This window comes from Falco peregrinus, chromosome Z (assembly GCF_023634155.1).
Source record: "Falco peregrinus isolate bFalPer1 chromosome Z, bFalPer1.pri, whole genome shotgun sequence".
Taxonomy (NCBI): domain Eukaryota; kingdom Metazoa; phylum Chordata; class Aves; order Falconiformes; family Falconidae; genus Falco; species Falco peregrinus.
Window position 1 is genome coordinate 22,635,784 of NC_073739.1, and position 20,674 is coordinate 22,656,457.

The following is a 20,674-nucleotide window of genomic DNA, read 5'->3' on the forward strand; positions in this document are numbered from 1 at the left end:
TGGATGTCCTCAGAGGCAGGTTATTCATGCCTCTTATCCACAAAGTTGGCAACTTCCTTCAGCATGCTGAGCCTCACAGATCCAGTTAAGTAGGAACCCTAGCCTGATTCTAAATGCAGAGCTCCTAGATGCCACATTTATTTGTAATAATCTTGCTCAAATGTTTTCTCCATTTGTTTTCTAATAAACATCTGTAACATACGTTATACAAATAGCAGTTATTGCTTTTACTTCACATGATGTGCTCATGCACGTTAACTGTATTTAGTAAAAAGAGTCTTCATGGAATGTGTTTTAGGATTCTTTAAAGTCTTGCTTGTGTCATGGCACGCCTTTCAGATCAGGGTTTCCACCCAGAAAATTGATGTCAAGTGAACTGGAGGATCTGGGGAATGTCATCTTAGGGTTGTAGAAGTGGAATATCAGCATTAAAATGGTAAAATGCATTGTGTGCTGTAAAAGCATCGTTTCTTTCTGAGGAAGCAAGTAACGAAAGATGGTTAGACCTGAAGACTAAATCAATTTAAAAATGCAATAAAACACTGAAATAAAAGAAGAGTTGACACATCTCTCTGACAGTTCTATCATATTTCATCTTCAGCTAAAGGTTTAAAATATGTTTTGCTTGTGAAACAGGCCCAGGGCCATGGCTCTCAACAATGCATCCCTTTAATTAGATATTATCTGTGTGGGCATAATATGCTGTAATGGCTTTGACAAGTGGACTTTTCTCAGATCCATATAGGTAATGAAGATGTTGATAAGTAATAGAGATAAGTTAGAATTACGTAAGTTTTTACTTTAAATAGAATTATTTGAAGAGTCAGTTGCTTGAGCACATTTCTTCTTATGTTTTGAAAGTGTTCAATAGAACATACTGTTTTATATCCTGGACCCTAGATCCTGAACTGGTATCAACTCCTTTGCTTTAGTTTGGTTTGTATCTGTTTTCACCATATGGAAGAATTGGCTCTTGATATGTATTTGAGGAACAATGGATGACAGATTTTTACCTTTATTTCATCCAGAATTTAAAAATTAATAATAATTCTACTTTTTGTTACAACTTGTGTGCACAGTTTCAAGGACTGTATTGACACTATTCTACTAAAGCAGATGTTATAATCAAATTCTGAGTATCTTTTTGACCAAGATGTGAAATATTTAGTATAAAATGAAAAAAAACAAAGTTCAGTTTGCTCTCAAGGTTCAGCTGAAACATAAACCACCTAATTATATTTGAAATCCCAAAGACCTCAGAAAACATTTTCTATTAAGATCTCTCACATTGTTTTGCAGACTCATGAGATATGAACATTTAGTTGTTTATCTTGCCCTGACTTTTGAGTTTTCCTTTTCAATGCAGCTGTTTGTTTCACTAGATAAGTCTACAGAAAACAGATAAGTGTGTCTAGGCCAATGGGATCAGTCATAAAAATCAAAATGAATGCTATTATGCTATAAAATGAAAGGATGCCAAAAAAACCAAACACCAAACCAAACAATACACATACCAATCTGTTACAAGGCAAAAAAACCAAGCTGGATTTAATAGTCTATGAGTATCAACAGAATAGACTAATTGTACTACACAGTGAAGTATTAGAAAGCTGAATGCAAAGGTACAGAAAAAAATTCATTCTTAAAAGTAAGGTGTTTAAATTTGAGCAGGTTTTGTAATGGGTAAATCTTCAAAAGTTTACAAGTTGCAAATTTTCTGTAACTAAAGAAAGGCTCATCTTTATGCAAAATATTTTGGAAATTGTGGAACAACTCTTCTGTTTCCTTTATCTACTTAAGAACTCATGTCAGGAACCTTGCCCTCTTCCTCCCATTGCCCTCAGGAGCAGCTCAGCAGAATCATGCATGTTTGTAAATGTTCTTCTCTGTTTGCTTTCTAGAAAAAAAAAAGAGAAATAAAGTCTAAGATTATTTTGTACCAGCTGTAGCAATTCTGAAAACCTTTGTAACCTAAAGCATTTTCTTCCATGTGTGAAAATGGTTAACAGCTACTCCCTGTAGCTAACAGCAGTCTAAGCTTTGGAGCAGAATATTAAGCAGTGGTATCTCATTGTGGAATATGAATCTTTTCAGCCCACAAAGCTGTCACTTTATTTGTCACTTGTTGTGTCCCCTACACAACATCTGCAACTGTAAGCACATGCAGAGGTGTCAAAATGGCCTTGCGGTTACAAATGGTGATTTATTTTTCTCTTAATGAAGAAAAGAATGAACAATCTCTTACAAAACCCCAAGCTGGGGAACACAAAAAGTAAAATCTGAGTTACCCTACATTGTACATGAGCTGTGTTTTCCCGTGATCGCACTCCAGCCACTGCAGGGAACCACCATGCAGTGCTGGTGTTCATGTTCTTTCAGGAGTCCATTGCAGGGGAGAGAAATGTGTTGACTTCTGCATCCTGGCATTTTCTAAGTTGTTCTAAGAAAGCAAGTCTTCACCACTCTCTGGACAGACAATAAATGAGCTAACATAAAGACATCATGTTGATTATTTTTTCCCTCATTTTTATTATTTTCTTTTTCATTGCTCTTTCTTGAAAGGAAGGTGGGGTGGTAAGAGCACCAAGTTAAAATCAGTTTTAAAGGACCTTTTGCCACGATGCTATGCAGTGTAGAAGTATCAGGCCTGTTAAACTCCTGGAACACTTTCAACTATTTGTCAGGCTGGTCTCCTATTAGGTCACCCCTGAGTAAACTGAGAGGCAAAAGTGGCATCCAACCGGCTGCAGGAAAATGGTGAAAACAGCTTGATTTACTTTTCCCTATCCTATACACCAAATGAAGACTGGCTGAGCCAGGCTTCAGAGTCTGTCCTGTTGTGGAAGGCAACTGTCAGCTGTGGCTTCTGAAATGTCTTTGAAGTGTTTCTTGAGTAGATTTAATCCAATGTCAGGCAAGGTTTACAAAGACAAAGCATGATACTACCACCTTTGTTGCTGTGTGTGAAGATTTGACCTGGTTTCACAATAGCCACAACCCATTATCAGACAGCTCCTTTGATTTTTCTTCATGCATGAATCTGATTGCTAAGCTTACAAGTCTCACCAAGAAAGACTTCTTGCTATGAAAACTAAAAGGCATCAGAATACCTCAAAACAGAAAAAAATACTGACAGTTTCCTTTCTTCTGTGAACTCAGCAAGAAAAATGAAGGTTAATATAAAAAACTGCAGTGTTACCATTTTCTAGGTAGCAGAAAGAAGTGTTGAATATAACCTGATAGAATGAGAACAAAGTCAGTAAATAATTTCTTTGTTATTATTGAGTTTAAAGGTGGAGTTAATTGCTTTACTAAGACAGTCAAACAAATCATAATGAGCAATATATTCATCTAGTTGTGTTTCACGTACTGCTTATGAAATATTTGGAAGGGGATCCTGAAATTGAAAAATGCTGGGTTTTTTTCAAAATCATTGACATAATACATTTACCATAACTTCTTATCCCATGATTTAGTATGAGCATCTCAGAATTTTCTGTGTTTTGTTACAATGCAGAGTGAGACTTCACTAAGATGCAGAATGTTCTCTAACAGTCTGGACTACTTCCATTTTTTTTTCCCTTGGTGAAATTTTTGACCAGTTTTTTTCATTATTTGGTTGCTTTCTTCCAACTAGCAGTAGAGATGAGTCTCTCTTAAATGACACGGCTCCAAATAATAATATTACAAAGGAATCTCAAAGATTGGGAAGGTGTTTAAGAAATGAGAAAAACTTTTATCTTTACAATAAATTATGTTAAATGGATAGCCTATTTCTCTTAGGAGGCTGGAGGTTATCAGTAGGGACAAGTAGGCTTGGAGGTTATCAGTAGGGATAACTATGTCAAGTGAGAGATATCAAAAGAGAAGGATGCACCAACATGGCTGACAACGAGGTCCAGGGGACTGGTTACAGCACTTGGTGATGAGATTATCACAACATTTCATTGTTATTTGACTCCCTGGCTCTTTTGAACCATTCAAATGGAGTCGTTCAAAGATACATCTCTTCTAGGGGTAGTAAGCTCTAAAGCAGCATCGACGTTAGTTTTAACACCACTTGCCACTTGGCTTTAGCACCACTGACTGGTGCTTCTTCCTCTTTTATTATGTATATACATAATGGGAGATGTAGAGCAACCTAAAGGTAAGCAGTCAGAGCTTTGATTTTCACTGAACCTTGGTGTTAGCCCCACTGTACAACCTTGCTTCTGGTGCCTTTTTTGTAACACTTTTATATGTATGGGTAAGAAGTGCTGTGTAAGTGCTAAATGTTGATTAATTACTATTATTATGAACAGTGCAAGGTTGGCTTGCTGGGGGTGTTTGGTGTGAAGGCCCTAATCACAAGTAATGAGAGATCAGTGTGAAATTATATCAGTTCCTGTAGAATGCTGTACATACAGAAAATGCTTTATTTTTCCCCTCCTAAAAACCTGGTTGCTTTGTGTTACTGCTTAACATCCTGTAACTGCATTGGTTGCAAAGGAGGAAAAATAAGTTGGTGTGTAAGGGTACATGCAGAAAGTGCCTATGTGAAGTTGTGACAACAGAGGAAAGTAGAAGGAAACCCAAGGGTGGCATATTCCCTTCTCAGAGAGCTTGAGTTTCCTTTGTCTAAGTTAACATCATTAACATTAATAGGAGTTACACATGCTCATAGTGCAAAGAGGCTAGCATCCCAATCGCATAATACTACAGAGCAAATGCAATTAATGACTCTGCAGTGTAACATGCCAGTACCTACTCATGTATTGAATTGGAATTGAATTCCAAATGGCAAGAAATAAGAAAATTTTTGTTATTTACAGAGTTGCAATCCTGTGGTCATCCGAAGAAAGGTGCAAAATAGAGAAGGAAAAGAGACTTATAATTGAAGGAGTTATATACACATACAAATAGTTTATTACAGAATCTTTTCATAAAACATAGAATTGTGCTAAATTTATTTATTATGACTGTCTTCCCTACTTCCTCTATGATTGCAGGTTTTTTATAGATCTGTCATGGTTTAACTCTGGCCAGCGACTAAGCCCCACGCAGCTGCACACTCACTCGCCCCACCAGGAGGGATGGGGGAGAGGATCAGAAGACTGAAAGTGGGAAAACTCAAGGGCTGAGATAAAGACAGTTTAACAGGTAAAGGAAAAGCCACGCACGCAAGCAAAGCAAAACAAGGAATTCATTCATCATTTCCCATAGGCAGGCAGGTTTCCAGCCATTCCCAGGGAAGTAGGGCTCCATGTGTAGGTTACTTGGGAAGATAAACACCATAATGCCAAAAGTCCCCCCTTCCTGCTTCTTCCCCCAGTTTATATACTCAGCATGATGCCCCATGGTGTGGAATATCCCTTTGGGCAGCCCGGGCCAGCTGTCCCGGCTGTGTCCCCTCCCAGCTCCCCGTGCCCCCCCAGCCCTCTCGCTGGCCGGGCCTGAGACACTGAGAAGTCCCTGACTGAGGATAGACACCACCCGGGCGCAGCCAAACCCACCCGTGTGCTGTCAGCATTGCTCGCACAGCACAGCCACAGCACAGCTGCACCCGCTGCCGAGAAGGAAGTTAACTGCATCCCAGCTGGAACCAGGACAACATCATTCTGATAAGGAGCTGTTTTCTTCAGATAATATCTAGACTGTGACTGTCAGAGCAACAGCTGAAGGTGAGACCTTGCAGAAATTACGATAATTAGCACTGCTGGGCTCTGTCAGCGTAGGCTAAAACATGATAATCTGCTGATGCAGAGCTCCCAGTACTAAACTTTAAGGAGTATGAACATGCTACAGAAAACAGTGTATTATAAAATGCCTGGTTTGAGTTTGAAAAGGCTGTGAAGAAATAAATGTGTAAGCTTTCAGACAAAAACACTACCAAAAGAACTCTTAAGGCTTATTACATATGCCAGAAAATACAAGCAAATAAAGTCCAAGAGTAGATGCTGATGTTAAAGAAAAAAAATGTTCCCTTAGAGCAAAGTATGCATAGATTTTTTTTGGTACCAACTGAAAAAAGAATAATCTCAGTACTTGTCTTTTGTTACTGTGCTCACTTCCCTGTAATTTTACATATTGGATTTTATGTTAGAGCTTGTGTGCTTGGCATAGGGAAGTCTAATAATGAATTAATGGGCATGCCTGCAAGTATTTTGCAGGGGAGTATGCATTGAAATTCACAAATGTACATTCTCATTACCTCTATTATTGTATGTTTTTAGGAAACTTTGTTGAACACCCACACCAAAGAGAGCCTGCATATTTTATTTCCCATATTCAGTACTGCTTGAGTGGCACCAGTGAAGAACTAGTTCTCAAAAGTTATGAATATTCCTATCATATTCCTATCTTTCGAAGTAGATGTTAGCATCACTGGGAACTTTTACATATAGACTGTAAAGGCAGAACAACAAACTCAACCTGATTTGTCATCCTGACAGCTGCTGTTGGCTCCTGAGAAGCACAGTGTGCCCACCATGTTCGCGGAGAGCAGGGTGTTACTAGGACAAAGCCTGTCCCACTCTGACCTTGTCACACAGGTAGTCCATCATTTTTTGCAGTGGAGCAAGGAACCTTCTTAAAATTTCAAGGAGAAGGGAAATACCAGCCCCATATCTGCTCTTTTTTCCCATTTCTTTTTCCCTTTGAAAATCATTTATGGATAGCAGGTGAGGGCTAAACCACAGGCTATATATACAGCTACAAGTTATTGATTTCCTTTTCCCAGATAACAGTGATCCTGATGTATCCCAAAAGGGAAACCCAGAGGTTTGTGTGACATCTTGGGCATCTCAGAAACAAATTTAACAGTCCTTGGTGCTTAAGCAGGCAAATTGAAATGCTTCTTAATGTTTGTTAATGGCTTTGTTTGAGTAGGAGAAGGTATTGGTAATTATCCATTGGTCCTTTAGATTTTAGTAGCAGTGTTCCTGCACTATGAATTAAAGGTGACAGGAGGTTCCATGCAGGTGTCTGCAGGGACATGTTACTTTCTCTCCCTTTACTGTGTTTCGTTCCATTTCAAGTTGATTTGGTAGGAGGCTGAAGAGGGATAAGGGTGTTTGGTTAAGGAGACAAGAAGACACCACATATTTAGACCAATACAAATCTTCAAAAGAAATTGTTACACAATTGCTGCAACTGGAGTTTTCATTCCAGTCATATGGAGTAACATTTTGTGTTATCCTAGACTTTTCTACCCTGCAAATTCTGTCCTTTCTGCTAGGATTCATGCACGTTCTTACGCTCCATACTGAAGCTAGCAACTCCTATGTTTCATTATAGATCCCTTTTTCTTTCTTAAGAAAATGAAGCTTCACAAATGTCGCATCCAGTTTTCATTTGTGGGTCTTTCCCCCAGTCTTTTTTTGTCACTGAACCATTTCTGCTATGTTGTGCTGCTAGTTCCAATCTTTCTTACATCAAGGTTTATTCTTCTTAATCACAGTCCATAAAGTATTTTTTCTGGCTGGATTTTTGTCATCAGTTTATCATCACTACAGACTGCTATGAACGTGTACTTTGATTACAGAACTGCTTGCTATTTGCCATGCAGCCTCTCTAAACATGGTTTCTCAATATTATTTCTTTTCAGAAATAAACATTTACTTGGTGTGCACCCCCTTCTCTTGTGTTATAAAAGGGCTTCTTGTACAGTAGATGATTCACTCAGTGCTTCACTGTACCATTTCTGTTGCATTTTCCCCTTGTTAAACTTATGGAGCCATTCTGATATTGCTTAAACAGATTTTTCTGTTATAGGTAATTGATGTTTGAAGTGCCATGCTGATGCATAGTGCTGAAACATACTTTTCACTGTGGCTTCTTAGAATTGGCATAAGGAATAAAAGAATTAATATTTATGATACTAAAAATCCAATTCTGAACAGTGCATTCAGAAATCTAATTTGGCCCAGTACGTTTACTAGGGAATGGCCTGGGGCTGAAGAGTTATGATCTGAAAATTTAATTTGGAGACATTGCTAAGGGTATGTTTAATCTCTGTCTAACTGCAAAGCTTTCTCACATAAAAATTGCTTTGATTTTATTAGGCAGATCATGACAATAGCTGAGGTCAGCAGAGGTAGCAACTGGATGCCTATGGCAAGAAAGCATGATCTAATTCCTTCCCCAAGGAACTGTGGCAATACGGTCTGCAGGCCAATCACCTTGATTGGTGCGAGCATTCTTCTGAGCACAAGAGGAATTTTGAAATACTAGGGGCTAGAGGCAAGGAGGAAGAGATTAGAAGATTAGCAGTCTTCACATGAGGACAAGCAATTATTCTGTAGGGACCTGATGATCAAATGTTCCTCTGGACATGCTGAATTAATCTAATCCTGAAATAGTACTGCACCCAGGTGAGTAGATGAAATGTGTTAAGCAAACTCTTCCTTTTGCTTTGCTCCGATTGTCTCTTTTTAAAATGGATTTTGTCTATGGATGAAATAGCATAATGCAGGTACAATAGGCCCTCCAATTGCAGAGTTCTCTCCTAATAGAAGTTAAGGCAAGAAGTCTGTGCATGGCTCAAAACCACACCAATTGCTTTCATTAGAAGGCAGGAGTACCAAAACAAAAGGGCTACCCAAAGGAAAGCTCTTGCAGGCAGACAGCTTAGGAAGGAGGGACTATATAACTCAAAAGAGAGCTATGAGCCAAGGAGGTGTAGGTAATAAAGTTATTATCTAAAAGCTGAACACCACTGTGTCTTCTTCTGGCTACATTTGAAATGAAATCTGGTATGACCTGCTCATTCCTTTAAAAGGCTGTCTTTTTGGTAAGTGTGTAGTCAGGAGATCTGAAATGGATGGAGGTATCCAAGCTCCTGAGGGAGATGGAAGCCCAGGCTGATGCCAGTCTGTGAGTGCTCTCCATTGCTTACCTGTGGGACACTCCTAACGTGGTCTTTTCACTGCTCTGATGTGCTAACTGTCCTGGCAAGCTGTATGGAGAACCGACTCTGGGTACCAGTCTCCAGTCATGAGAGGACTTTTGAGCTTTATCAGAGGTGCTCAGCAGCACTTGCCCTCTCAGCATCAGAGTACATCAGGAACAGCTGGTCCACACTTACCCTTAGTCAGACACAGACCTGGGCTGATGGGGGAAGTTTGGCCAGCCTGGGCATGGAAGTAATGAAAACAGCAGAGAGCTGCCCAGGATTAGATTTAAAACTGTGTCAGAGAAATGGTTGGTCTGAACCCACAGCCCAAGAAGAAATGTTGAGGAGCAGCCCATGGGCTCATGCAAGAGGAGATTTTAACTTCTGCCAGCCCATTGCTGGTTGCGCTTGCCCGGCCTGGTTTGGAAGCTGGGTAGCTCATCTGGCTTGCTGAGAGACAGAGCATGTGTCACAGTCACAGTACATTAGCATATATTCAGTCATTAGTGTAACTACACAGCTTCTGCACAAGAGCCGACTTCAATCCGGCCAGCCTGGGTGCAGGTGGAATAGAAGTTCTGCCTGCACTTGACTATTACTAGACCTATTTCTAAACAGCTGCATATAACAAGTGGAAGACAAAGGAGGCTGAAAGGTGGTCAGGGAAGCAGTGAAAATAACAGTGAATATAAAGAGCCTGTAAAACAGAAGTAATCATAGCTCTCCAGTTTGTTAGTTTGCATTGTATTTTGCTAGGGATTGTGTTTAACGTTTTTGTGAAATGATTTACATATAAACTCTGAATGACTGGGCCATTCCTATCTAGTGTTTTCCATGAGAAATACAGTTTGGTTCATTATGAAGTTACTTGGTGAAAATGTTTTTTTCCTGGAAATTAACTATTTCCCCTCAGAACCCAGAAGAGTTTTTGACAATGGCAGTATGAAAATGATTCTTACACCTTTTGAAAGAATAAAGTGAGGAAGAAATGTCTTTTGAGCCTTGGATATTCATGTAGTCTTTAGACAGGGTCTAACCCATCACTTAAAGTGCTACCAGACTGAGATACTGCTAGTAAAAAGTTTTGTACAATTGAATACATGCTATCACAAAGCAGTTGGAAAGCAGCCAGGTTTAATCACTGATCATTTGGTAAAAGTTCTTTTATTATTCACTTTCCTTCCACTGCCCCTCTGTAGCTGAATGTGCTGACATGCAGTCAGCAGATCTGTACAGTTCTACTGCATCATTACTTAGTCTTACACTCAATATCCATGTCAACAGCACAATTCAGCAACTACACGTTATTTATGTTAAGATGCTGCATTACTTGCTAACACGCACATATTGGAAATAGGTATACCTCTGAGTACAGTTTAGACGATATTGTTCATGGCAATTCACATTTTCATTTGGAAGCTTAGGAGTTTGGGTATCTCAGAAGTAGTTTTCTTGATTCCCTAGTTTCTTTTATAACAGTCTTTATTTTTCCCATCCTCAGATTTACATCTCTGTCATCAGGCTCTCCTTTTAAAATAAATTCTTAAAAATGGTATAGCTGCAGAGATCATTAGAGCAGATGTCCTTATTTAAAGCTAAGTGGGTATCCTCAAATGTGTTTTGGTTTTTCTGCTATATACACCATGACAGATAACTGCATGAGTTGCATTCATGATGCAGAAGTAACACCCTGTGTTAAATACTACCCTCTGCTTCCAGTGGAATGGCGAAAGAGTCAATACACTCACAAAACCAGTAGATAGATTTATCCTCACTTATTTCTCCTCGGATGCCCGCTATTACTTCTTTTTTTTTTTTTTTGTTTTGTTTCTTGCCAGCAGATAGGAAATCCCTGCATAGACAGTGGAAGCCCTTTCTGAATTTTTCCCTTCTTCCTTTACCTCCAGCTGAGAGGACGCGTTGCTGTCAGGTAGCCTCTCATCAGCTACTGTGGGACGGTAAATAACCATATGGACATTCATAGGACAGGCACATTAAGCAGCAGGGAAGATTTCTGAAACAGCAGATTATTGTATGAGTACCTGATAAGAAGATTATTATTTTGTTTTGGAATATTTTTCTTACTGTTTCTGTCTCATTTCTACCATGAGGCTGTCTGTACAGAAAGCCTTTACAATAAGTATTTTAGATTCTGAGGCTACACATAATATAACTGTGAGTTTATAGCCACCGTTTCTATCAGATACCTGTTGGCCATCACACAAAGTTAAACATGTGACAGATAGGCCAAAGGAATGCTGAACTCTTGCTGAACAGTGTATTGATGTGGAAGACTTATAGGTTCACTTTTGGAGAAGACATTTCTTTGTTGCAATTCGAGTTACAGCAGTCAGGAAAATAACATAACACAAATAAACTAGCAAGCAGCAAAAAGCTTTACCATTGGTCAAACTCTACTGTCCATGCTGTTTCTCCATCCTCCAGAGGCCAGGCCAAGCCAGACTCGACTCCTCAGGGCTATTTAAACACTTTGCTGTAGGATCACAGCTGTACATTGTCAAAACAAGGCCACAGTTGCATATTATCAATGTCAATCAACCCACTGCCTTCATTCCCTACATTTCTTTACTGTGCTGAGGTCATTATATTCAAAGTAACAGTAGTTCAGAACAGTCGCTTTAGCTTCGTGGGCTCATTAAATCTCTTTAGCATTGGTGTTGCAGAGAAAGTTTTTTTTCCACTGTTTCTTTACAAATTGCCCCTCTTTCCTTTAAGGCACTTGCCACAATTTTAGAGCTCTGTTTTCCATTTAATGTTTTGAACAGGTTAAAACAGTCACGGCTGTCCAGGGAAGTGGTTGGGTCACCATCCCTGGAGGTATTTAAAAGAATGCATATATGTGGTGCTTAGGGGCATGGTTTAGTGGTGGGCTTGGCAGTGTTAAGTTTACAGTTGGAGTCGATGATCTTAAGGGTCTTCTCCAACCTAAATGATTCTATGATTCTCTGGTTTTATTGGTCCATCACTGTCTGTAAATTGTGTAGGCTGCATCACTAAAGCTAATATGAAAAACTGAATATGTGTATGTCTTCCTTTCCTTATGTTCAATTACAAAACTTTGTTTCCTGTCTTCTGGGTAAACTGTCAAGTTAAGATCTGATACTCCAGTTGTGTTAGTAATACTAAGTTGCTAAGGGATTCATTGCAAGCACTATAAGTCCCATGGTATTCTGTTTGTTAAAACTAAGAAAAGCTGTGTCACTGGCATCCGAAACTCTCATTGTTTGTTAACTCAACCATGCAGTTGGGTTTTGTTGATGTTTTTTCAAAAATACAGTTCTGTGTCACACACTAAAAAGCAATGAGAAAACTCTGATTCAACATGGGACTTGAACATCTGCTTGACAGCAAGCACTCAGTAATTCCACTGACTACAATGAAAGTGTTCACGTGTTTGAACACCTCTTAAGTGCTTTTCTGGGTGGGACACATGTTTTAAACTGATGTGACTCAAGTACCATCAATGTATGTATAATAGCTCTAGAGATCCTTATGATTAGATTTACTGAAACAGAAGACTTAAGTCTGTAATTGCCTAAACTGCTTTATTGCCCAGACTACGTTTCTGGTCTTCTTTCCTTCAGTACAATAAACTCAGTATGTCACTTAGCATATTAGCCCCAGATTTCTCATGACATCTTTATAGTGGTTTTGTGTTGTTACATCCACTTTCTGACTTCACAAAGTTTGGGTTCTGCCTATTTCTCTTTCTGTGAAAAGCTCCAAGGAATTTAATTAACTTATTTAAATGTGTTTCTAATCTAGACTGTGGAAGGTCTCCCCATTGTTGCCAAAACCAGGTAATCAATTAGACTTTACCCTCCAAGTTGTCATGCTGCTGCAGTGCCTCCAACAGTTGCAGAAACCGGCAGGTTTCACATGGACTTCAGTCAGAATAATTCATGGATGCCATATGCTACTTTTGCTCAGAAGTGCAATTTTTGGCATAAGATGCTTTGCTTTCTTTCTTTAATGTCAGCTTCCCCCACCCCACACACACTCAAATCCCAGGCTGTTGGAAGGCATCCCTACCTGTGTGACATTTAAAGAGGAAAAGATGGAAGAACTACGACATGTGACTGATTCACAGAAGATTATAATATTTTAAATATGTATGTGCTTACTCCAGATGTGTGTTACATACAGTCCTTGAGATGAATAAAATTCTCAGCTGAATGAAATCCTGTCTTTCATTTAGGTTTTTAATTTAGAAAGTTATTCAGATTATAATCACAGTTAGGCAACAGCCCTGCAACAGACGCTGTAAAAACATTACTTTTGAATATTTACTAATTTTTTAGTAACTAAATAAACAATTGTTTATGTTCAAACCATTGCTTATCACAGCAACTCTGAATTCATATGCAGTGATCATAATCTCACACAAGTCTATATCTAGTTACAAAAATGTGTTGTCCTGCTCAGCTACCTGCATAGCATAATTTAATGCCATTGGCTTCCTCTGGAGTACATTGGGGCTGGCTGGAAACTTGAAAGATGAGCTCCAGCAAGATCTATTTCTTTTCACTGTCTCCATTTACATAAAATGGGTCAGTATCTTAGTCTCCTCTCACCTGCATGCGTTTTATCTTCTGCTCACTGGAGAACTCTGCAACATAAGGACAGTGAGAAACGCATGCAAGTGGAGGCACAGGCTGAGATTTCACAACCCATATGAGTCGGTCTAAGAAATGGTCCATCTGTCTGCCCCCACCCCAACTCCAAAGTTGAGATCTTGCTCCTTGGTGCTGTCTTCTGCTCTTTGGTGTGCTGTTTTGTGCTTGGGAGGCTGGAAATGTTACAAGCCTGATGGGTGCCCTGATGAAATTTAATGACTACATCATAGCCAATGAGACTGGGTGTCAGCTCTTATCATAGAATGTGATTATTGGTGTCAGGTTCATAAATGTTCTAAGTATTGTCACCACACTAACCTGAAATTCTGTCAGCTGTTTTTTCTTAAGCCATCCTCACTGATAAGGTAATCAGAGGGTAAATCATCTGGAGAGGGAAAGAAAGGGAAATTGTTTTTTTCTAGTGTATATAATCCCCAAAAGGTTACAATTATGTGCAATTATGAAAATCAAGCTTTACATAGTACGTGTAAATGTAATGAAGCCAGGGATATATGTTGCCATACAAAGGAAAACCCACAAGAATCAATTAGCTGGCAAGCTGTCTTTCCACAAAGGGTGTATGGTACACCTTTCCCTCTTTTCTCCCCAACCCCTTGGATTAGGGTGTATTTTCTGCTCTCAGAGCGTACATGAGTAGATGATTTTATTTTGCATTAAATGATGACCTTAAAGTAATCTGCACACTACACAGTTGATTAACATATTTTTTTTAAAAAACACACCACCAATCAACAGAAGTTAATCTTGAAATAGCAATACAAACCATTCTTTGAAAATAAAGAATGTAACTCCATCAGGAAATTAGTCAGAGTCTGAAATGGAAGGAAAAAAATTAAACGTTGAAAGGGTTCTAAAATTGAGGTGCTTCTTGGTGTAACATACACAAACTCACAGCAAGCAAAGTATAGTAATTTCTGCCAATCTCACCTCTTTATTTTCTTCTTGCTTGCAAGGCATCTATTCATACTGAGTGTAATAAATCCACTGAATACATATATCATACTTTCTAAATGTTTTGTAGTATCTTGAAGACACCATCAGATTAAGGCAAATGTATAATAATTTGGGGTAGAAATAGGTAGCAAACCTTCTTCATGTGCAACCAGTAGAGACAGGTTATGGACAAGTCTGACTTCTTTTGTTTAGAGCAGCATATATCCTGCAGACAGATTTCTGAACATGTTAATCATTATTCCTGACGAAACGGTTTTCAGCGACATTAAATAATGGTAGAAATTAAAGTTTTTCTGAAGAGCCCCCTTTGGATTTGCTGCTTGTTTGCAAAAAACAGGTGATGGTTTTACAAAACCATCTATGAAATAAAATTTTTGTTCACAGAAATTGGTTGCCCTGAAATCAGTATTCTGCACTCCCAAGAAAGATGCAGGTTCAGTTCTTATATCCATAGATATCCATATTCATAGAAATACGGGTCTATGCACAAAATAATCACTGATTTTTAACATTCTGAACACTGTAGTCCCTGCTAGGTGATAAATATAGATTTCTTCTAAATAAAATCCTCTTTCTTTTGTGCTCTCCTGAAAATAAGATTGTGAGAAACTTCCTTCTGTATGGTCCTGAGTTGAAACATCCTGTTCAGAATGTGAGATGGGTTGTTAACAGGGGTTTCACAATTAGAAGTGAGGGCACAGGCATGAGGAAGTTTTTTATTTTACAGTTCCATTGTGGTGTTAACAATGATGCACAAACAAGCCTGAAACATTACCAAAATGAGTGCAGCTAGCCTGAAGAACTGAAAATGTCATTGCTCAAGCATACCTGATTTGGAAAGCTCCTCAGAAATATCCAAGTGTGTCATTAGTGGGAGATCTTCTGATGGTGAAGTGAGAGATCCAGCCATTTTCAGTTGAGAGGAACAACCAAAAAGGCACAAATACAGTACATTTTTATCCCATTTTTCCTAATGTTGGCACCCGCAGCATCTGTGAAAAGGTTATACTTCCTCTTTTTTTCCATTTTACTTTCACTTCCTGTTGGACAAAGTGTGACCGAAAAAGAACATTTTGCTTTTGACTCCTTCTGCTACAGGCTTCTGCCCATGATGGTCACTCTGTCTTGCTAATCTTTGTGAGATGTCTGGCCTGCTGAGACAATGCAGCAAGAGCAGTTGCACTGTATGTCTCACGTCAAAGCTTTTAAATCTGAAGCATCTTGTGACAGTGACCACTGATGAGTAAGAATTCCTTGAGAAAATTCTTCTGATAAAGTCCTTTTTCCAATGACAGGGAAAAAAAAGAGCCACAGCGTGTGGATTTGATCTCAGAAGACTCAGGGAGTTGATTTTGGTCCAAAGACTGGATAAGGAAGAAAGACTGAAAAGATCCTTCACAGAAAAACATGCTGAGAGATACATGGTTAATGTGCTTGAACACATAATGCAGTGTGAGTTTTGGTGTCTGTTTTTTTCTGCACTAGCATTATTTTGCAGGGTTGGATAAAAAGTCAAATAACCTCCATTTTTAAATCTTAGCAGTAGCCACCAACTTTTATGGAAGTGTCATCATGAATGACAAATAAGGAAGGTGTATTTAACTTCGTAAAGGACACTATAAATGTTCATTTATCATTTATCATTTATCATTTTTATTCCAAATTAAAGGTAAACATAGATTGATTTCTAGGGCAAAGAAATGGAAAAAGAAATTATAGAAAGTGATAAAAATAGTCAAGGTACATATAAACATTTAAAACATAAAGGAGGTGAAGATTTTACCTCCCATTTTTTATCTAAACCAGAAAGAAAATAGCATCTGAAGATATCTTATATGCCTTTTGAAGAGTAGATGATATATATTGTCAAGTCCTTTTCTCCTTGGAAAGTCCCTTGAAGAATTATGTACTTCACATATTTCATAACCCATTTTATATGGATCATAAGCATTTCTGCATACCTAGGAAACAAAACATGCATTTTTTATTTTAATATGTGAACAGTTTTTATCCCCATTCGAGGAAAGCCAGCGAAGAACAGTTATCTGATTTCCAAGAACAATTATGTGATTTCAGTGACAGAGAACATACTGTTTATTCTTCAGCAGCCTGACTGAACCTAAATCTTCCTTATATAAAGGAAGTATTTTCAAGAAATAGATGGACGTTTGGTTTTGGTTATACAACTATTTCAATAGCAGTATGAAATGCCTCCAATTTAGGGAGCCAAAGTGAAGATATGATTTCTGAAGCAGACTTTAAAAAAGAGATAACAGGAATTACACCATAGTCATGGATGTTAGCAGTAAATATTTAATTAGGGAAAAACCTTCTTCTATTCTCTGGCTTGGATTAAATGACCTTGGATTAAATGACCTTATGCTAACAAGGGTACCGAACTAATTCTGAGTAAAAACTAGTAGAGAAAATATCCAAAGAAGTAAGAAAGATATCAGGAAATGGATACGATTTTTTTTCTCTTATATAGTACTTCCATTACTTTGGAAAAGCAGTGTCCTGGATGGGCAAGCTGGGGAAAATTGACCATGCTCAGAGAATGAACTGAAATTGTCCCCCTGAGACTCTGGAAATGATGTGTGTTCCTGTGGCTTCCCCAGGCAACATGCTCATTACTAACCAGCCCTGCTTCCTAACCAGCTACTAGTTAAATAGAAAATTATCTAGTATGTCATACTCCCTTTGATATTTTCTTGAGAATCATATAAAACACATAGAAGTAATTTAAAAGAATGCTGTTTCACAGTGCTTTACCAATGTCAGATCTGGAAAACTTTCACTGGGAGTTATGGGTATAACGTTACTTCTACCGAGCTATTTTATCACTTGAAGCCTTACGTGAACAGTCCTGAGACTGGGCCTATCTCTCAATGACATCCATAAGAATAGATCTAGCCTGGAGTAAAACTCAAAAATTATGACATACGCATTGCTGTCCCTATTTCTACCTGTTTTTCCGATCATCTGCAAGCTGTAAAATCTGGCCAGTGCTCTGAATCAAAAAACATGATAAAGTCTTGTTAAAGAACCCTTTATAGAGAGCCAGACCAAAGTCTGGCAGCAAGACATTACTAATATTTAAGTTTTTAAATGCCAAATTTTTTAGGTTATGCTGATTTCTATTTTTAATGCAATCTAATGACTTCATGTTCACTGTAGTTCCATTTCTTGTACAATAAATATTGCATCTGCTAATACTAATAAATATTGTACTCAGTTACAGCAATAAATGCATCTTCGTGGCCTAATTTGCTCTCTATTGCAGTATTTCCAAATTGATGATTCTTATTAATGTTAATGAAATTTCTAGATCACATGCAGCGTCAATGGAGGCCTTGGCAAAAAATACAGCCTGTTGTAGTGTACTTCTTTGTCATAGAAGAAGTAGTTAAATCCAAAAATGCAGCTTCAAAGAGCTAACTAATGGCATATGCAAATTTAAAAGTTTTATGAGCCCTTTGGCTTCTTTGCTACACAGTCATCACATAAAATTCACCTTTTTTGGTTTTCTTTGTTCATCATGTATTTTCATTATTAATGGTGCGAAATTGTTTTGCTTCTAGTCACATATTTTAGCAATTGTGAAATGCACGAAATAATACTCTTTATAGAGATAATTTATAACAAGTATGTATGTGGCATTAAGGCATGATATGTCCTAAAGAATATATTTAAGACACTTTGCAAAAAAAAAAAAAAAAATTGTACATTATTGTGGTGTTTTTATTTTTAAATTTCTCAGTCTTCTCTAATCCAGATCTGACACATAAATGCCATAGATATCACCAGAGAACTGCACTCAGACCAGCAGAAACTGTGACCTGTGCAAAGTAGGTGTTCCTGTGGGTCTAAACATTTCCTTTTAGTCATTCTTTGCTTCTGTATCTCCATTTGTATTTTACACTTCCAACCCTTCACAGACAGGTCTAAGAACAGCAGTCCTTACTCTTTGCTAAGTTTTTTTATGCCTTCAGCTTCAGAAAAAGAAATGCTTAAAAAAGTAGTTCTAGCTATTTTATGAAATGCACATGGAAATCTTGTAAGAGTCACGACAAAGTTAATAATATAATACTAATAAGTTAATAGTAAGTCTACTATTTTTTCAGCAACATACAAGGTCAGTCTTCAGTTTCTAAATACCTTTTAAAGGCTTTTATCACCTAAGGTTCATAGCTAAACAGAAGTACGTGGTGAAAGGTTTTGACCTAAGAATCCTCGTTCTCTTTCATCTCACTTTCCTAAGAACTATTATCTGACAAACCCAAGAAACAATCATGCCCTGACATTTGAGTGCAATCACAGAGCTTCAAGCTATGCCTCTGAAATCCTTAACTTCCTTTAAGCAACATGTTAGACTTACCACTACACACAATTTAAAGCCTCTTCGATTTGCCACCACAGAGTTGTAGGGTGAGTCATATTTAAGCATTTATAATTTGACTACAATATCTTTCATTTGGAAAGAGCCCACAGAAGCTTGCAGTCTATCTGTGCAACAATAGGGCTTTGAATATACTGGCTAACATGCACTGCCTATTTTTGCAGATGAGTTGAAATGTATTACCATGGAAATGACCTACAATATTAGAGTATCTCTTTTGCCTCTGAACTTGTGCCATACCTGACTCTGCACAATTCATTATCCAGTATTACGTTTTGTTTAGTTTTGAAGTTCTGCCTTATTCCTTGGGATTGTATTCCATGTGTAAGGTAATGTATTGTCATGAGCTATTCCCTGTGTGTCTTATACTCTTTTCCCTATTTCAGCTGAGCTAATGCCTTGTAAATAAATTCCTCTATATTGCTCTAATTTTGTGTCCATTTTTACAGTCTAAGCAATTCTCAGATGAGTAGATCTGAGGAATAATGGGCAACTTTGCCCATCAGAATAGTGAAAAAAAGCTTATCTTCTAATTCTTTGGGACAGAGATTCTTTTTGTATCTGGTTTACAGTGGCAAGCATGGTGGGCTCTAGTCCACAGTTCTTGTGTAATGCTGCAGTCCCAACTAAATTTACTTAATAAAAGTAGCAGTGGGTAAGAATGACTTTTGAAGTGGACAGGTGTATTAAGTAATTTAGGATTTTTTTTCACCAAAATGCCTTTTACATTTCTCTGAGGAAGTTTGATGTTAGTAAGCAGTACTTAATCTACAATATGCATAGCAGGATTACATCAGAGGCTTTGTATGTCTGAATGTTATTATCCTGACCATTCAGCTGCAGTGCACGAAAGCCTACTCAGTGATGTTTTATTGCTGAAGCAAAAAAGTAGGCATGGAGAATTGCCAAAGTTCTAACCTCTTAAATATCAAACCCTGAGAATTTTATGTTAAACCAAACTTCTTCCACAGTTTTTTGATAATACCTATATTTTATTCATAAAAATAAATTCACTATTTTCATGTTCTGCCTTTTATAAAACCATAATGGCTGTAATCTATACGTGGTTGTCCTAAATATGACCTGCTTGAATACTTCTGCATTGTTACAGTTAATAGTTATGCTTTGACTCAGCGGTGAGTCAAGTGAATAATTCATTTGAAGTAATAATGGACACACATATTAAGCACATTTAATGTGCTATTTTTTATGATATGCTTATATTTTAAAAAAGTTAACTGTATCCAGTGGACAAATGTATTGCATTCTATCATTTCTGGATATGATGAAATACTATTCCTGTTTGATCTCTGAGAAAATTACAGAGCATTATTCTTTTTTTTTTTTTTCACTAGTCACATCCAGAAAAGCACGTAGTGATGGTAGCATCTAACTATTTGTATTGCAAACCTAGATTCACTGCAAAATTTACACAGTCATTGCACTGCAATCAGGGTTGGACAGTGTCAAACTGAATTATAAGATAAAACGTATGGGTGATCTATTGCTCTGTGTATCTTAGGAGCTTATACATTGGCTATTGCAATGACATCTGAGTACTTACAACAAAGTACAGTTTCATAAAACAAAAATAGAAATGCACCAGAGTCATCCAGAACCAGGAGGACACAAAGTGAGTCCAGGCATGATTTCCTAATCACATAAAGAGGTTCCATTCACTGTCAGATCTGTCCTTTCCAGTCATAACGTGATTGAGACCAAAAGGAGTCAGGCATCAGAAACCCCTTCCACAATACTCTCCTAACAAACTGGTGAAAAAAGCAGAAAAGT